The sequence below is a fragment of the Lagenorhynchus albirostris genome, chromosome 5 (genome assembly GCF_949774975.1).
Source record: "Lagenorhynchus albirostris chromosome 5, mLagAlb1.1, whole genome shotgun sequence".
NCBI classification, from domain to species: Eukaryota; Metazoa; Chordata; class Mammalia; order Artiodactyla; family Delphinidae; genus Lagenorhynchus; species Lagenorhynchus albirostris.
In genome coordinates, this window is record NC_083099.1 from 78,030,820 (window position 1) to 78,051,379 (window position 20,560).

The following is a 20,560-nucleotide window of genomic DNA, read 5'->3' on the forward strand; positions in this document are numbered from 1 at the left end:
GTTCACGCCGCCAACCCCAGTCCTCTCCCGGCGCTCCGACCGAAGCCTGAGCCTCAACTCCCAGCCCCACCCGCCCCGGCGGGTGAGCAGACAAGCCTCTCAAGCTGGTGAGTGCCCGTCGGCCCTGATCCTCTGTGCGGGAATCTCTCCGCTTTTCCCTCCGCACCCCTGTTGCTGTGCTGTTCTCCGCGGCTCTGAAGCTTTCCCCCTCCGCCACCCGCAGTCTCCGCCCGCGAAGGGCCTTCCTAGTGTGTGAAACCTTTCCTCCTTCACAGCGCCCTCCCACTGGTGCAGGTCCCGCCCCTATCCTTTTGTCTCTGTTTATTCTTTTTTCTTTTGCCCTACCCAGGTACGTGGGGAGTTTCTTGCCTTTTGGGAGGTCTGAGGTCTTCTGCCAGCATTCAGTAAGTGTTCTGTAGGAGTTGTTCCACGTGTAGATGTATTTCTGGTGTATCTGTGGGGAGGAAGGTGATCTCAGCGTCTTACTCTTCCGCCATCTTCAATAATGCACTTTAAAAGGATGAACCTTATGATACATGAATTGTATCTCAATAAAGCTGTTATTAAAATTTAATCAAGACAAAGTGAAAAATTTGAAAATACCAATAAAAATAAATTGAAAAGTAGTCCAGTAAATAAATGAATGGAGAGTAATGCCATTTTATGCATAGAAAGATTTAATATTATAGCAAGGTACTATTCATCCCCAAAGTAGTATATAAATTCAGTGTAGTCTCAACAAAAATTAATTGTTTAAAAAAATGCTCTTCAGATGATTCTAAAGTTCATCTGGAAAAGTTAATATACAAGAATTACCCATAAAATTTTAAAACGGGAAAAATATCAAGGAGTAACTTGCTCTAGCAGAACAAAACCTATTATGAAGGTAATAATTAGAGAGTATAACACTAGATCCAAGGGAATTCCCTGGTGGTCCAGTGGTTAGAACTTGGCACTTTCACTGCCAGGGCCCAGGTTCAGGGAACTAAGATTCCCTCAAGCCACGTGGCCCAAAACAAAAGAAGCTAGATCCAAGAAGACTATGAATTTATTATGTGATAAATGGACAATTGCTAATTGTTTTTGAAAAATAAAATGAAATCACACTTTATTCATAACTAAATTCCATATAGATTAAATAGCTAACTATAAAAAACAAAAATATTAGAATAAATCTTCTGAGAATATTTTTATAATCTTGGATGGGTAAGACCCTTCTCAGGTAGGTAAAAAGCACAGGTGTTCAAAAGGGAAAGACAGATGGATCTGACTACATACAAATTAAAATTTTCTGTACAATAAAAAGCATTAAAAACAAAGAAGGAAGGAAATATTTGCAATATATGTAATAGGCAATATATTTTTGTAATATTTAGAGCTCTTCTACAATCAGTAAGTAAAATATGAACAATCTAATAGAATAATGGTCAAGGTATGTGAACAGGCAATTCACAGATGAAAAAAATACAAGTGGCTGATAATATGAAAAGACAGCCCCTCTAGCAGTTGTGGAAATGTAAGTTAAAATAATAATATATCTTTGACCATCAGATTGACCAAAATAGTTTTATGATGAATTTTATAATACCCATGTTTGCAGAAATGTGGAGGAATGAGTATTTGCATACATGGTTGATGAGAGTTTAAGTGGTCTAGCCTTTTTGGAAGGTAATTTGGCATTATCTACCAAAAGTTCAAATATGCATATCTTTTGACTTAGCAGTTATACCTCTAAGAATACCAATCAGTCTTAAGAACATCTCCCTCCAGAGAATAAGTGGAAGTTAACAGAGAGCTTCTTTTGTGTAAAGAAAATGGGATTCCCCTAGTATTGATGGGAGTAGAAACTACTTTACCCATATTAACAAGAGTTCAAAAATTTCATGTCATCTGAACTGGTAAATTCCATTGCTGGCAATTTATCATGAGGAAGTTATCATAACTACGAAAAAGCTTTATACATAAAGATATTCATAGCATCATCCTTAATAGCTAAAATTTTGAATTTATTTAAAAGTCCAAAATAGGGAAATGTTAAGTAATCCATGGTAAAGCTGCTCAGTAGACTATTATGACACCACTGAAAATGATATTCATAAAGATAATACATTATTAACATAGAAAGTGCTACTGAGATTATATTTTGCAAAAAATAGTCAAGGTACTAGATTTTCATGAATTATCATCCCAGATGTGTTAAACAAGTACATGCCTATCACTTGGAAAGCCCCTTTCTATGTAACAGCCCCAAGGCCTTCTAGCCCCGTCTACCTGTTTTCCCTTCCCTGTCCCCTCGACTGCAGGGTTTCTCCTGTGTCTGTCTCTCTCTTAGTCTGTCCACACTGCAGCCAGCCTCTCTACTGTTTCCTGGCTTCTACCCTGTCTTTCAGCATCAGTAGCTGTGGTCCTGTCTCCCCCTGCTTCACCCCACACGGGCACCACCTTTCTTCCTTTATTCCCCAACTCTTCAGGAATACAAGGTGGCTGTCTATCCTAGACTCTGATTGAGGAATTAGGGATAACAGAGAGGAATTTGAAAATAGCACTGGAAAAAGCCTCAACATGAATGTACATTACTGTTGGGAGAAATGGTTGTACTCTTCCCTTAGTGGAATTCTGGTGTCAACTATTAAAGTAGTAATGTGTTTTCTTCTCTTAGTGAATAAAAAATATGCATCTTTGAACTGAGGAAATATATGATGGTTTAGATCACACATGCCTTCTGTGGTTGATGCGGCTGCCAAGAGCTCTGTATTCTGAGATTGGAGCGAGGTTCAGCGAGAAGGATCCGCGCTGCATCTGTGGTGGCCCAGGGCTGGCCATCTTAGTAAGGTTAGTGTTAATAGTCTGTGATTAAATAGGCTTATATGCTGAACCCATTTCCACAGGTAAGACAGGAAATCAAATTCTCTTGCCTCAGATTAGGGACAGCTTGTGCTGTCCCAGAACCACATTAGACAAATTAAAACAAAACTGTGCTTTCCTGTGAAATGGTTCTGCCCTCATATCCATATGCTGGAAGAAAGATGACACATGTGGCTCCGTGCCCTGGTCAGCCATGCCCACAGGCTGTAGCCGGTAGTCAAGGACAAGGCAGGAAATGACCTTGAGTTGCTCACCACAATTTGCTGCTGGAGAGGGAAGCGGCTGGTGTCTTCAGGATATTTAAAGGGTCTGCAATCTTATTAAGCTCCTGTTAATAAGCACAACTTCCTTATTTATCAGGATAATACGGTCTGGGATTAGAGAGAGAGCCTGGTCTTTAGCTTTCAGGAAATAAACTTTTCTTTGAGTCTTACCCCACAGCCGTGAACCCAAGATTAATCATTTTACTCTTTCAGTATTGTCCTTAACTGCGATGTACCAAGCTCATATCTGAGTGTTTAATTCTATCTCAGTTCTCGATTTTTAAAATTATTGTCAGCTGATTACTAAGAAAACCATAATTAGAAATATCAAACTTCCTTTCCAAGTAGTGGTTCAGGCTACTTTGAGAAGGAAAATTCTGGCCTTATTTTTCTTTGCGGTAGAAGAAAATCTCCTTGAGTTTCAGATGATCTATTGATTGGGTCCATCAGAATTTCCATCAGAATATCTCGGATGATCCTTCCCCTTTCAGGTGGAGATGTGCAGACTGTCTCTCTACTTCTCTGAGCTAATCCCGTGTCACAGACTGGTTTGGGACTGAGTGCGGTTCAGAGGGAGCTCCTTCTGGGCCCCCGTGAGCAGAGTTCCCTGCAGAGCTAAAGCTTCCATTAAACAATCAGGGAAGCAGCCAGAGGTGGTGCCCTTGCAGGCAGGCCCCGAAGCCATCCTCTGACAGTTCATGATTTGGCGTGGGGTGGTGACGAAGCAGATGACAGAATAGAGAAGATAGTTCCTGCTGCTCCACTGGGAAAGTTAAAACATGTGAGCTGACTGAAGACCACCACGGTGTGGGATGGATAGAGCTCTGGTTAGGAAAGAAAGCTCCAGATCCAGGTATGGGGCTTGGGACAGGGTCAGTGTCCAACTAACATCATACAACCTTATGTGTTGAGCAGGTGGTTGGCAAAGCCTCTGGCCAGCTTGAGATTTCCTTTTAGCTAAACTTGACTAAGAGTGTGCAATATACATTACCCAGTGCTTTTAATTTATTCACTTAAGCAAAGAATATCCATATTGCTGTCTGCTTTTGTGACTAGGTCTGCCTAGGAAGTTGGAAGGTAAATAAGTCCAGCAAGGCACTTGAGCAGGTAAATGGAGGAAGGCTCTTCTTTTCCATCCCTGAGGGCCTTATCTAGGCTCAGCTGTCTTTGAATGCCCCTGAGTCACTCTGTAGACTTATCACCAGGGCTCTGAAAGCCTCTGTGGGGTCACAGAGACCACCTACTCATTTATCTCAGAGATGCAGCCTCACTATTTCAGAGAGCCCCCAGTAATAAAAGCATGGCTAATCAAACAATAAAACGTTTATTGGGTACCTAATATGTGCAGCACTGAGCTGCGTGCTGAAAAAATTAAATATTATAAAAGTGTAATGCCTTTTATATATTAAATATTTAAAAACTCCTAGGATTCTTAATAAAACTGGGGGGTGGGAAACATAGGAGACCCATTATTATTCACATTTTATGCATGAAGAAACTGAGCCCAGGGTGAGTAAGGTTAAACAACCTGCCCAAGACCACGCAGCTGGTGGAGCAGAGATTTGATTGGAAATGCCAGGCCCTGAGTTCAGGGAAGACACTGGAAGGCACTTTCCTGTCATTTTAGGACTTCTAAGATCCTGAAACCCTGAGGCTATAATGGCTTGTTTCCCAGATGATGAACAGAGAAAATGTGGATTCATTGACTGCATGTTCTATTTTCTGTTTTTTTCATAGTCCATATATTTAGGTTTGGTTTTGTGACAAGATCTCCCCTATTATTGTGAGGGCCTCTCTCAAGGTATAGGAGGCATTTACATGCCAGTGCTTCAAACAGTACTCACAATGTACTTTTATTTACCGTACTATCTGTTTGTTCATCTAAGCACAGAGTATTTTATCTGGATCAGGTTCATCTGACAAACTCCAGAGTGATTTTTCCACCCCTACATGCTCCAAATCCCTTACGCTAGGAGTTTTATTTTTCTGTCACCTGTTTGTTGGCTCAGTTTTCTCAGAACTTTGTTTCTCAGAGCCAGAGTGACCCAGGCCATGCTGAGTCAGCAGGGCAGCCAGAGAGAGGGAAGCAGAGTCAAAGTAGAGTCTATCACTGTTAGGGAGGAATGGTGTCAGGCAAAATAATAGCCACAGGGATCAGACAATTAGAATAAATCATGATGAGAGCTGTTGTGGAGGTGAGCCAGGCACAGTGGAAGCTCTAACACTCATTCTCTCTCACAGCACCTTGTTTTTCTCTTGCATCATATTTACTACAATATGAAATGAATGTTCTTGTTTAATTACTTGTTTAATGTATGTTCTTTCCACTAGACTGTGAGCTCCATGAGAGCAGGGGTCTTGTGTGCTTTTCACCACTGTATATCCAAGGCCTAGTACTGTGCCTGGCACATGGAAAGTACTCAGTAAGTATTAATTGAATACATGAATGAATGCATGGTAACCATTACATCCCGAGAAGGACCAGGGATTATATTTCATAGTAGGTACAATGTCAAAATATTTAACAGCAAATTAAATATAGGTAAAGATATATTTAGTGAATTACAAGATAGGACAGAAAAAAATGTCTAGAGAAAAAAACTGGGGGGAATACAAACGAACAGTTAAGAGACAAGGAGGATAGTATGGGAAGGTCTAAATCAATTCATCAGAGTTGCAGTAGGAGAGGAAAGAGAAATTCGGAGAAATAATATATGAAGAGATAATGGGTAACTCACTGAAAATGAAAAAGACACAGCAATATACCAACTTAAGAAGCTAACCAACATAAATAAAAAGAAATCCTTATCTAGGCACATCATAATGAAACATCAGAAAGACAAAGACAAAGAGACTATCTTAAAAGAAGCCAGAGGGGAAAAAATACAGACTGCTTTCAGAGGTGTGACAGCTTGTCAGTTGACTTCTCAACTTAACAAGGAAAGCTAGAAGACAGTGAAGTAGTATCTTCAATGCACTGGGAAAATAATTGCCAAAATAGAATTTTATATCTGTCAAAAATAAGGGTAAATAAACAAGAACTGAGAGAGTTTTTCAACAGCAGAGCATCACTAAAAGAAATTCTAATGTTTGAAGTGATGGTTTGACTGGGGTGTACTTATCTCCAAACTCATTAAGTTGTATATGTTAAATATGTACAGCATTTTGTATATTAATTATATCTCAATTAAAAAATTTTATTAGAAAGAAAAAAATTCTAAAACATGTACTTCAGATAGACAGAAAATTGTCCTACAGGGAAGATCTGCAATGTAAGAAGAAATAAAGGACAGGCTTCCCTGGCAGTCCAGTGGTTAAGAATCTGTGCTTCCACTGCAGGGGGACCAGGTTTGATCCCTGGCTGGGGAGGTAAGATCCTGCATGCTGCATGGTGTGGACAAAAAAAGAAAAAAAACAAGAAATAAAAGGACAATAAACTAATAAATATGTGGGTAAATTGACTATATAAAACAATAATGACATCTTGTGGTATAAAAAAGATATTAAAATGCATCATCAAAACAATAAATGTTGGAGAGGGTGTGGAGAAAGGGGAACCCTCCTACACTGTTGGTGGGAGTGTAAATTGGTACAGCCACTATGGAGAACAGTACGGAGGTTCCTCAAAAAGCTAAAAATAGAACTGCCATATGATCCAGCAGTCCCAATCCTGGGCATGTATCCAGAAAAGATGAAAACCATAATTCAGAAAGATACGTGCACCCCAGTGTTCATTGCAGCACTATTTACAATAGCCAGGACATGGAAGCAACCTAAATATCCATCAACAGAGGAATGGATAAAGAAGATGTGGTACATACATACAATGGAATATTACTCAGACATAAAAAAGAATGAAATAGTGCTATTTGCAGAGACATGGATAGACCTAGAGACTGCCATACAGAGTGAAGTAAGTCAGAAAGAGAAAAACAAATATCATATAATATTGCTTATATGTGGAATCTAGAAAAGGGGTACAGATGAAGTTATTTGCAAAGCGGAAATAGAGACACAGATGTAGAGAACAAACTTATGGATACCAAGGGGGGAAGGGGGAGTGGGATGAATTGGGAGATTGGGATTGACATATATACACTACTATGTATAAGATAGATAACTAATGAGAACCTACTGTATAGCACACGGAACTCTACTCAGTGCTCCGTGGTGACCTAAATGGGAAGGAAATAAAAGAGGGGATATATGTTCACTTTGTATACAAAGTGAATGTATAAGCAATTCACTTTGCTGTACAGTAGAAACTAACACAACATTGTAAAGCAACTATACTCCAGTAAAAATTAATTAAAAAAATACATAATAAAAACAACATGTAAGTTGGAAGGGGTTTAAATGGTATTAAAAGTGTTCTGTGGGCTTTGTATTGTCCAAGAGGAGATAGTGATTAACTGTACACTTTGGTAAGTTTGGCTGTTGTAATTTCTATAGTAATCATTAAAATAATGGGAAAAAATTGTTTAATTTCACACCTAGTAGAGGAAAAAACTAGAATGTTTGGAAATAATCTAAAAGAAGGCAAGAAATGATAGAAAAATATACACTGAAAAGGTGGGACAAATAAAAATCACAAAATAAAATGATATAAACTGAAATATATCAGCAATTACAATAAATATAATAATAATTGATAAACTGCATTTATCAAAACTAAAAATAAATGTTTAGACACATCTAAAATATAAGGACACTGAGAGGTTAAAAGTGAAAGGACAGAAAAAGATACAGTATACAGATACTAACCAAGAAAAGCTGGTATGTTAATTAACATCATGCAAAAAAGACTTCAAGGCAAAAAGAATTACTGTTAATGAGAATCATTCTATAACAATAAAGGGCTCAATTCACAGGAAGACATTACAATTTAAAATTTATAATGCACCTAATTATATAGCCTCAAAATATACAAAGCAAAAATTGACAGAATTACAAAGAGAAATAGAAAAATGGACAACTATAGTGGGAGATTTTAAGTTTCTCTCAGTAATTGATAGAACAACAGTCCCCCCTAAAATTCAGTAAGGATTTAAATGATTTAATTAACATGATTAAGAGATTTTTACATAATGAACTTATATAGAACACTGCACCCAACAACTACAGAAAGTACTTCCTTTTCAAGCCCAAACGGAACATATTAAAGAATTTGACCACATGCTGAGCCATAAAGAAGTCACAACAAAACCAAAGGCTGGAAATTATGCAGATCATGTTCTCTGACCACAATGTAATTAAGCTAAAATTGGTAAAAGCAAAAAAAAATAAAAAAACTAAAAAATCCCTAAATATTTAGATAAGAAACACATTTATAAATGACCCATGTGAAATTTAGAAAATAGTTTGAACTGAACAATAATGAAAATGCTTCATAGCATATTTTGGGGATACAGTTAAGACAGATTTAAAAGGGAAGTTTATAGCCTTAGGTAGATCAGAAAAGAAGAACGAAAAGACAACTTATGGAATGGGAGAAAATATTTGCAAACAATGCGACTGACAAGGGGTTAATATCCAAAATATACAAACAGCTCATACAATTCAATATCAAAAAAAACAAACCACCCAATCAAAAAATGGGCAGACTTAAATAGACATCTCTCCAAGGAAGACATACAGATGGCCAACAGGCACATGAAAAGATGCTCAACATTGCTAATTATTAGAGAAACGCAAATCAAAATCACAATGAGGTATTGCCTCACACCTGTCAGAATGGCTATCATCAAAAAGTCTATAAATAATAAATGCTGGAGAGGGTGTGGAGAAAAGGGTACCTTCCTACACTGTTGGTGGGAATGTAAATTGGTGCAGCCACTATGGAAAATAGTATGGAGGTTCCTTAAAAAACTAAACTAGAGCTACCATATGATCCAGGAAGCCCACTCCTGGGCATATACCCAGAAAAGATGAAAACTCTAATTTGGAAAGATACACACACCTCAATGTTCATAGCAGCACTATACAATAGCCAAGGCATGGAAACAACCCAGGTGCCAATCAACAGACAATTTGTTTAAGAAGATGTGAGATTATATGTGTGTGTGTGTGTGTGTGTGTGTGTGTGTGTGTGTGTATAAAATGGAATATATATAATGGACTATTACTCAGCCATAAAAAAGAATGAAATATTGCCATTTGCAGGAACATGGATGGACCTAGAGAATATCATACTAAGTGAAGTAAGCTAGAAAGAGAAAGACAAATATCATATGATATCACTTATATGTGGAATCTAAAAATTAATACAAATGAATCTATATACAGAAACAGACTCACAGACACAGAAAACAAACTTATGGTTACTGAAGGAGAAAGGAGGGAGGAGATAAATTAGGAGTATGGGATTAACATATAGAAACTACTGTACATAAAATAGATAAGCAACAAGGATTTACTCTACAGCACAGGGAACTATATTCAATATCTTACAATAACCTGTAATGGAAAATAATTTGAAAAGATATATGTAACTGAATCACTTTGCTGTACACCTAAAACTAACACAATATTGTAAATCAACTATATGAAAAAAAAATAAATTAAAAATTTAAAAGATTTAAAAAAAAGAATAAGTGGATTCTCAAAATTATGCTGAGTGAAAGAAGCCAGTAACCAAGCCAATACATACTGTATGATTTCATTTATGTAAAATTCTTGAAAATCAATCTACTATCTATGAACTTATCTTTAATGACAAAAAGCAGATCAGTAATTGTCTGGGATCAAAAATGAATGAGATGAAAATTGAGGTCAAAAGCCCACCATTCCCCCCAAAGGTAGGCTTCATCCTGCCTTTGTGATAAACCTTTTCTTGTTTGATTTATGGTTTTACAGGCTATGTATTCACCCTAATGAATATAGTCTAATTTGCCCAGGACTCCAAATTTTATATAGAGTTATACTGTATGGTTTTTTATGTGTGACTAATTTCTTTAAAATAATATTATGTTTCTGAGACTTATACATATAGTGTGTGTACACCTATAGCATCTTCCTTTTAAATGCTCTATGTTGTTCTATTGTATGAATATTGTATGAATATTTTATGCAGGGTCGGCTTCATGGGGCATACAACTAGGGCAGTCACACAGGGCCTCTGATGGCAGCCTATCTCCTTGCCCCCAGGAATACCGTGTTCTATGAGCCATCTCTAGGCATCTCTGAGGCCCCCCTGGCTGCTGTTCCAAACTTGCTGCCCATCACATTAACTATGACCAATACCTCTGATGTTTAAGTGCCACCCCTGGTCTCTGCTATTCCAGAATTTTGTCATCCCCATTGATACTGTAAAGCCCACTTCTGTAGAAGTGTCTTCTACTGTCAGTCCTGGCCTACAGAGAACAGATATTACTGGACTTTTGAAAATGTGTGTCCCTCTCTCACCAGCATGTTTCTCATCTCCTTGGTTAATGAAGTATCTTCCAGGCCCTGCTGAGAAACAGAGACAGTGATAGGTTTTCAGGTTTATAAGCAGGCTTATTCTAGCATTCCAACTTCCCAAAGCCCTTTGAGACTTTCCTCCACAGTTTGCATCTCTACTTCATTTGCTACGTAAGTGTCATGTTTTTTTCTAATCTTCAGGCACCATTTCAGTGGTGTATTAGAACTGTCACTCAGAAGCCTTTAATAACCAGATGTTAAATCCCTTTTTTAGATTTTTATTCTTCCTCCCTTGATCCAGCACCCCCAGGATCTACTCCCAGTTCCTGCCAGTACATGTTAGCCCGGTCCTGCAGTTCTTTTGGTGTATTTTCTCTTTCTTCTCTTATCAAGCCTGTATTCCCTCAGTCAGGTTTTACAGAGTCTTGGTCATAACTGTGCATCTTGTGGCCAGATGGAGGTGGGAACAGATCCTGAAGAGGGCAAGGATTGCCTTGAAAGTGTGGGTGCCAGATTTAGCAAATAAAAAAATAGGATACAGGAGATAAGGATACTAAAATATTATTCATTATTTATCTGAAATTCAAATTTAACTGCACATCTTGCACATTATCTGGTGACCCTACTGCCTCATTTGAGGCCTCTTTATAGCCTTTAAGCAGCGGAAGTCCTCTCTCTTCCAACAAGGGAGAGTTGGTCACTTCGGTAGGCCGAGAGGGTTCAGGCAATTCAAAGTTCTCATTAAATCCTCAGCCTGATCTTCAGCTGTGCCTCCCCTCCAGCTGTAGGATATGAGTGTCTTTTTAAATGCTGTCAAGGAAATACTCTGACTCTTTCACTGCTTAAAGTTGTTGATGAGTACAGCTGAGCCTGTGATTTTCTCTCTGCAAAGAATCAGTGGTGATTACCAACAGCTATCTGATTCCACGGTTCTTCCTTACAGTTATTATTGCTCCCATACCCCTCAACTGCCTGACACAGTAGTTCCTAAATTGGTCAACACATTGGAATCATCTGGGAGCTTCTAAAAATACTGCTGCCCCGTCCTACCCCAAGAAATTGCTATGTCATTAGTCTTAGGTATGGTCTTGGTTCGGAATTTTTAAGAGATTACCAGATGACTTTAATGCTAGGACATTTTACCAGTTAGTACATCCCATTGTACCTGTATCCCTCTATAGCTCATTACAGGTAAGTCTTAGTCTACTACCACAGCATCCAGGCAGTCTCAAAATCTAGTCCTCATGGTCATCCAGCTGGTGAGTAATCCAACTACAAAATCTCACACTTAGTGTCTACTTCCTAGGACCTTTTTTGGTATCAACTATCTTTGGTAGGGTTCCCTGAAGACAGGGAATCTTATCCAAGTAACTTGCCATGAATGCTTTTAGAAAAAGAGAGTGAGGAAGGCAGGAACAGGGCAGGAATGAAAACCAGCAGGAATGTGGTCCTAGCTAAAGACTAGCTGTAGAATCTGATCCCATGGGGAGTTCTAGAACAAAGTTCAGCTGCAGAGTTAGTCCTATCTTGAGGCAAGGGGGCTAACCTTTTGTACCGCTACATCAGTTAATCATTGGCTGAGGTCTGCTCCCAGAGGGGATGGCAGAGGGCTGGAGTGCAGCTTCTTAGCCAGGGCTAGGACTAGGGTGAGGTGAGCAGGGTAAAGTTAGAGGAGTGCCAAAATCTCAGTAATCAAGGTGAATACTATTTTAATGCAATATTTTAAATAAATCAAAATTAACCCCCAAAACTCACAACGAACAAAGTCAAATTTTAAATAAAGAGAATTAGGGGAGGAGGTTCCTATTTGGCCAAGGGCAAGTCTCAAAGAGAGGGCAGCTGTGGCTCGTTGTCAGTCAACATTCACAGCATCTGGGGGATCCATGCATATAAAAGGGGCCTGGGCGGGGCACCAGCAACATTCAGTACATCACCTTTCCCCAGTTCCATGGATTTAAGTTTGGGTTGACTCCATTCCCCTAGCATTTTGGAGAGGGAGAAGAGGAGAATAATACTTGGACCTGTTTCATAAGGTCAAAAATCTCTGGCCATGGTGATTACTTTAGGGATGAACATGTGACCCAAACAAGCCCAATCGGCTTCCTCTCAAGGATATTTCTGCTGAAGCTAACAGAAAAGATGCTCTGGACAACATAAGTTAGAGTTGATTGTGGATGTCTTTTCTAGCTCCACCGAAGGAATATGCCTGTAATAGGAGAAGAGATCAAGATGCAGAGAAAATCTGAGCCAAAACTGAAGCTAGAGAGGGAAAGAGAGTGACCTAAAAATATTGATTGTGCTGGACCCAGGTGAGCCAACGTTTTCCTGTTCTATGATGTTTCAATTAGGAATATATTTGTTGTATAGAACAGAAAGTAGGACTTAAGGAATAAAACCAACTTGAGGAATAAAAAGGGTGGGAGGAGAGGAGAGGGAGAGAGAGAAATAAAAACATAACTGGAGAGCCCAGGAGTACATTTGTTTCAGGTGTGGTGGGAACAGTGCCTGCATAACATCACCAGGATCTATCTCCTGGATCTGCTTCTTAGGACTGGCTCCATCTTCAGGCTAAACATGAATCAGACAATAAGCTGAGGGACAGATACTCTGGTTTCCTCAAAATCTACTTACCTCTCTTGGCAATAGTTCCATGATTCTTGAATCAAACATCTATGCCTGGATTCTCTCTTTTTTTAGGATGAATTATTCCCTAGCATCACCAGTTCTTCCCCACCAGTTCTCTCCTCATGATCACTTATACCTGTCTTAGTGTAGGACAATTTGTGTTTAGACTGCACCTCCCCACTCTGCCCCACTACAGTAACATACTTGCTCACTGTTCTGATGCTCTCATAATTTTTTTTCTTCTCTGAATTCTCATACTATCACATATCACTACACTTTCCTTTTGGTTCTCCCTTCTCGTCTTAAAATGAGTTCTTAAACTTCTACAAGATGATGCAGCCTTTCTTCCTTCTTCCCAAGATAATATATGTAAACTGTTTAACACAGTGCCTGGCATGTAGTGTGCTCAATAAATAGCTATGATGATGATGATGACGATGACAATGGCAATGAGGCAGCATCGACCCCTTACCTAGTGTTGGGAAGATTTGACAATTGTTTCCAATGCTAAACACCCTGACACGAGATCTTTTTTCATATCTTACCTATATTTCCTGCTGCAAATAAACCATTTCTATCAAGTTCTTAATATAAGCAATTACTCAGAGAGAATGCAAATTCTTAAAATTCTCATTGATATGTCATCTTGTTTCTTTGAGTCTTGCTACAATATTTTTTTCCAGCCAGAGTTTAAACCCAGGGGACACTCACCCATGTTAATATGCATGGCTGGTTTGGACACAGGAACAAGATTTATTTTTAATGTTAAAAAAGCATTCCTTCTTTTTCCTTTCTTTTTAAATTGATAGAGAGTCTCAAATATAACTCTGAAGCTGTGACTCCAAGAGAGTTCAACAAGTAAATTGAAAACTGGAGAAAAAAAAAAAAGTAAAGGACTGATTTAATTGTTTGGTTTGGCTTTTTTTTTTTTTTAATGGAATGGGCTTGATGTTTTCCCATCAAGTGGACACAGCTCAGCTGTTCTTACAGAGATTGTGAGGCCTGAAGCCTGAGGGTAAATACTTGATGTGTGCAGTTAAAAAGTGGCAGGTGGACTGGTGGAAACAGCATGCAACTAGTTTGTGTTACCAGTTAGCAGAGTGACCATACCCTGGCCTGTTCTAATAATAAGCTTCAGGTATATGCTCTGGGTTGAAAATATGAATTTAAGGGAGGGTTTTAATTATTAGGTAACCAGTGTTCTGGGAGCAAAGAGCCCCTGCTTCCCACGCTGTGTCTCTGGGCTCTCACATCTTTGCCCTAACCCCATGTTGGGTCTGTAACATAGAAAAAGTTTTTTTCACTTTGGTGACTAAATCAAAGACTATGATTGATAATACTATTTTCAGTCTGCCGGCTATGCCTGAATCATATAGTTTTTCTAATATCCAGTGTTAGGATTTCTTTCCTCCCATTGAGTGCAGAGAACTCCCGTGGTCCATATCTTCTAAAGCAGCTCACTTAAGTTTTCATTTCCCTGTCATTTGCATCTGCTTCTGTAGTGGAGTCTACTTGATCCTGCCTTTGGTCTGATGAGCCTGGGCTCTGGGGTCCAGTCTGGAAATGTCAGGAGGCTTCTCCTAGCTCATCTCCTTAGAAATGCCAAACTTGTAGGGGTTAATTGTGCCAGTTTCCTGTTTTTCCCGTACACCCCTCCCCCAACAAACCATCCTCTGCACGACTTTAAGACTAAGTCCTCCAGAATCTTAGCAGGGAGGCCCTAGCCCTTGAGAGATCCCCTTTTTCCTCTCAGTCCAGCTGCTTAGAATCTCATGTTATACTTAGTAAGGACAGAGCTCTCTGCCACCATGACAGAGAAGTAGATATTATTGCATGTCTGGAAATAATCTTGACAAAGGAAATATAAAGACGGTCTTAGAAAGATGGCTTTGGCCTCAGTCGGTAAGGATGGAAAAGTCCCATGAGCATAACATGATTGCATGAATCATCTCAGTCCCTGGGTTTAGATGCTGAGAGACTTCTTCAAGTGAGGCTGATGCGGGAGGTATTGTAGGAGCATTTCTGGCTTTCAGCAGGGTGTGGAGGGACTTCTGTGCTGAGTGTTATATGAAAGAACCCACGCCTACCCCTATTACTCCACGATGGCTTCCTGTTCCCATTCTCCTACTTCTAATGCTCCCTCACCACCGCCAGCCCCACCTTGCTGCAACAAGGTACCCAAATTGCTTGTTTGCTGAAGCCCCTTCCCTTCCCTTCCCTTCTTTAACTGTATAATCCTTGTATCTTTTGGATTGCCCCTGATTCTATGAGGTACGTAAGGAGGTATTATTAACCCTATTTTACACATAAGAAAACCTAGAATCAGAAAGATTAAGTAATTTGCCTAAGGTTACATGCCAACTATAGCAGTGTCTGGTCTACTTGACCGAAAGTCCACGCTTTTGCTGCGTTATACTCTTGTCAATGCCCATTTCCCAGATGGTCTGGGTAACAGGAAGCGTGGAAAGCACCCTTGACTGAAGCTGGGGAACCTGACTTTTGGTCATAGCTCTCTTTAACGTTTGGTGAATCCCTCTCCTCTGCCCTTATTTGCCACATAAAATGGAAGGGCTCTACTGGATGCTTTCTATGTTTCTTCCATTTCTAATAGACTGTTAGGACTATTTAGTGGCTCTTTACTCTGTACTCTCTATATTTAGGAAATCCATGAGTTCACAGCATTTAACCTCAGGAACAATGATTTACAATCAGATCATGGGAAGAGATGCCACTTTGCCACATGTGCTGAGTAGTATCAAGCTGGCACTACTGCCAGGGTGGAGAGCTACTTTCTGAAATCAGTTTATGTGTATTTTTAAAAGGCATCTTTTCATAATAAAAACACTTAAAAGGTACTAAGCACTCTAATCTTTGTTGAGTTACACTTGCTTATGAAAAATGCTTCATTGTTCTTGTGTACATATGAATAGGGAAGAACATAATTGGTACCAGCATGAGGAAGGCTAGGTATAAGTTTCCTCTGAAAGCGTCATTAGTAGACAGCCTTGACCTAAGGCATAGCATCTGTGGTTCCCCGAACTCTGTGATTCTGATTTAGACTCTACTAAAGTAGAGTACTACTTTAGGACACTATACATACTGAGATGTATTGCCCTTGTCCACTAAAGAAAATTTATTAATCACTCTAATTGAAAGTGTAGATTAATAAGAAATAAGTTGAGCAGTGGGAAATCTTATGTGCTTCTTATAAGATGTGGAAACTACTGATTCTGATCTCTTTTTGTTTCCTTCATTATCATGCCTTTTATCCTTAATGTTTGTTAATGCACTGTCAACAGGAAAGTATTTTCTTAAGAAAGTTATAAGGAACAGATAGATAACTGCCTACATAATTAGAAGCATTTTGTTACATGCTGGCAAACAAAGTGTAGCACGGTTCAGAAATGTTGCTCTAATGGACATTTTTCCTTTTCTAGTCTAATTTAACCTTGCCACCACCCCACCCATCTCTGACTGAATCTTCACTTTCTTTCCCATCTTTTCAGACCCTGCTTCCCAATTCCTGTGGTACCTAGCCTCCATCTCCCATGAGGCCAAGGAATATTTGACTTCTTTTAAGCTCTAGAATTATATGATTTCATGAAATGAGAGGTTTTACTTTAGTTAATAAGGATCTCTACTAAAATTGTGGGGTAGATACAGGGTAGATACCTCTACCTCCTGTATAGAGTCAAGTATGTACTCTGTGATCCTGCTTCCTGTTGGCTGGGAAGAGCTCATCTGGTGTGAACGCTCTGAAATAATGGGTTCTGAAAGCTGAGATGATGGGGCGTTGATTATCCCGGGTGGCCAGAGGCAGCTTTTTTAAGGGAGTAAATCCAAGTCATTCTTAGAGTGGAAACTAAAGTTCTAACCTGGGAGGTGGAGCTGATTGTCAGGTCTGAGTGTTGTGGCAAGGACAGGAGGCAGCTGGGCGGTTGAGAGCTAGGATGGTTGGGGTGAAGATGGCAGGTAGAGCATGAAACTACCCAGACCAAGAAGTTTAGGACTAAGGTTGTGAACAAGAACACTTACTTATTCAGTGGCTTGAGGTTCCCCTTGGGAAACCTGGAGCTGCTCTATATACTGGCCAGTGACCAGAGTCATGGTGCTTGGTGGGGAAAGGGAGTGTTGGGACAGGAATGAATTATTGCTGGAATGGGTATTCTTGGATCACAAGATACTGTGTCAATTGTGTGCAGCCTGGCTAGTGGTGAGGTATGTGGCCCAACAGAAGCAGTGGTATTTGAGCTGAGCTCTAATGATGAACAAGAGTCCGATAAGCAGAAAGAGATGGTGAGAAATATTCCAGAGACACACAGAATAGCACAAGTGAAAACAACCCAGATAATACAAGCTATATTTTGGAAACTATTAGTAGTTAAATTTGGCAGCATCATGGTTATCCAATATGAGAAGAGGGAAAAATAAGGTTGGTAAAGAGTTGAGTTAGTTTTGAGTCACATTGTTGATGACTTTGGATTTTAGGCTGAAGGCAGTCAATGGTAGAGTCCTTGAAAATTTTGAATAGTGGAGTTCCAGGTAAGAGGGCTGATTAAATACACACATCTAATTCCATTACCTCCTGAAATTCCACTAAAACTAAAGAAAAAATATTTTTTAATTTCAAGTACAAGAATAAGAAAGGAGACAACAGTTTGGAATCTGAAAAATAGATGGATGCCTGGTAACTAACTTAGGAAGGCAGGATAGCCAAATCTTTCCTGTCAGTGTAGAAACCAAGAAACAACCCAATTTGTACCCCAGAGTCATCAAAAGCCTCAGGAAATGGCAAGACTGGGAGCCAATTGACAGTGAGTGTGAGGGCCAAAATAAGGAATACTGGGTAAAAGTTGTTTGAGAAGCTGAGCTCTCTTTCCCACTCCATACCACTGGACAACTTTCCTCTCCCACCCTGGCAGAAATCTGGAGTTTTATTATCTGGAGAGGGAAAAGCAGAAAGTTTTTGAAAAGAGGGACATCTCACACATTTGAGGATGGAGTTAACCCTACTGAAAACATAGGGACAGAGTAAATTTGTACATACTGAATAAAGATTGCAGAGACTCCACCACTCGTACACACACCCCCCCTTCTCTCACTTGTCTCCCAAAATTCTGACAGCCAGACTTCTACCTTTCAGGCAAGATACTGGAAAACTACCAGCGCAACAGGAAAGACGTAAAGATGGTTTCCTGACAAAGCGCTCCTGCCAGATCCCTTTACAGTAAAGCTAAAGTTAACAAGGTCATCCATAGACTCAGATCCTCCAAATAGATCTTCAGTTCTGCACTTTTAACATGAACAGGCAATCAAGGAATATTAGATATTTAAGGAATCCCCCAACATGGATGATATATACCAAATCAGGAAGAAACAAGTTGGCGTATACAGAGACAATGCAGGAAAAAGAAAGCTTAACCTATCATTAATATCTTCAGAGAGTTGATAGATGATATTGCAACCATGAAGAACAAGGTTCTTCAAGGTCCTTGAAGAATAAAGAAGTATTCAGAGAAAAAAAAGAGCTCTTGGACATGAAAACATGATAGCAGAAATTAAAAAATACAACAGACAGATTGGAAAATTAAGTTGTGAAAACCTTTAAGAAATAGAACAAAGACAAAAATACAGAGAAGAGGAGAGAAAGATAAGGAAATAGGAGGATCATTCTAGGAGGTACAACACTGGAATCCAATAATCTAGAATGAGAGATGAGAGAAACAGAGGGAAAAATAATCAATGAAACAATTTGAGAACATTTTCCTGGAGTGAAGGACATGAGTTTCCAGACAGAAAAGGCCACCTCAGTGCTAATAACAGTGGGTGAATAGGTATTTCATTACAAAATTTAAGAACACTGGAGGTAAGAGAAGATCCTAAAAACTTCCACGTAAAGATAAGGAATCAGAATATCTACCGATTTTTCAAGGGCAACACTGGAAGCTAGAGACAATGGAAATGATTTCTAGTCCAAAATTCTCTATTGAGCCAAATGATTAAGTGAGAGTAGGATAAATACATTTTCAGATACACAAAATCTCATTAAATTTAATCTCTACATACCTTTCTCAGAAAATTACTGGTGGATATGTATGTACAACCAAAGTGATTGAGTAAATAAAGACAAATACGTGAAATGCAGGAAACAGGAGATCCAGTGCAGAATTTGTTCACCAGACCTAGGATCTAGCTTGTTCAGATTGGAACGGGTTCAGAAATTTGTGTCTAAAGACACTGCAGGACTCTGTATCTATATGTATTTTTTCTCCTGGTGTGAACAGGTAGCCATGGTGAAAGCCAATGGAACCTCACTTTTATAAGATCCATAATAATTCTGGCATATGGGTGAGACTGAAAACTGACACATGAAAGAAGTACGTTTTTAATTTGAAGGGTCATACTAAAGACTGGTATCTCTCTTAATTATCTTTGCAAGATCCTTAGTTTAGGCTCTTTTGGTTGCTTAGGTATAGAGTAAAAGCAAATCTGCCTGAATAAGGGGAAAACATACACACAAACACACACCCACATATAAATGTATGTGTATGTATGTATATGTATACACATACTATATATGTGTGTATATATGTATACACATGTTAAACACACATGCACACTTACCTAGAGGCATAGTGTATCTATAGAAAGATGCATAAGAAGCTGGAGATCAGTGCTGCCTCTTCATGGCTAGGGAAAAGGAATGTGAGGAAGACCTTCATTTCACTATTTATCTCCTTATTCCTTTTGATGTTTTGGACAAAATGCAGGGTAAGAGAGACAGTAGACTGGGATTATTTGGTTGGTGATTGTCATGTTCTTGGAACGAGGAAATACGGGCTTGAATGAGAAAAAAGTGGGTGGATGCTAAAGCTGGAGGAATCTTTGCCTGGCCTGGTGATGACCAGATGTGGCAGGAGGGTGGGGGTGGGCAGTGGGCGCCAAAGGAAAGGTCAGAGGGCAGTGGTCAGAGATGACTCATTGCTTTCTAGCCTGGGTTCACAAATGTGAGGACACTGAGTAGATGAAACTGGCTTCAGAATGGCAGAGGGAGGAGGATGGATTGCAAAAGTATAATAAGGGGAAGGAGTTAAGAGTTGGCAACCGTAGCTCACGTTTTCTCTGACCAAAAACATTCATTGGTCATATCATGTGCCTTATCATCCACAGCTTCTGGACTTATGAGATGATGCAATGGCTTCTGGAAAACTCAGTGATGGGACTTCTGGAGGCACCACCTTGGAAGGCTGAGGTAGTGTAGTGTAAGATGGAGTGTAGGCACTCAACCTGTAACCAACCAAGATGCGGCCTCTTCCATGGCCAGAAAGCACAAAGCTGGGAAATAAAGAGGTGGAAGGGATGATGATTCACAAAATTTTCCCCCGCTCTGCCACTTACTAAGTTAA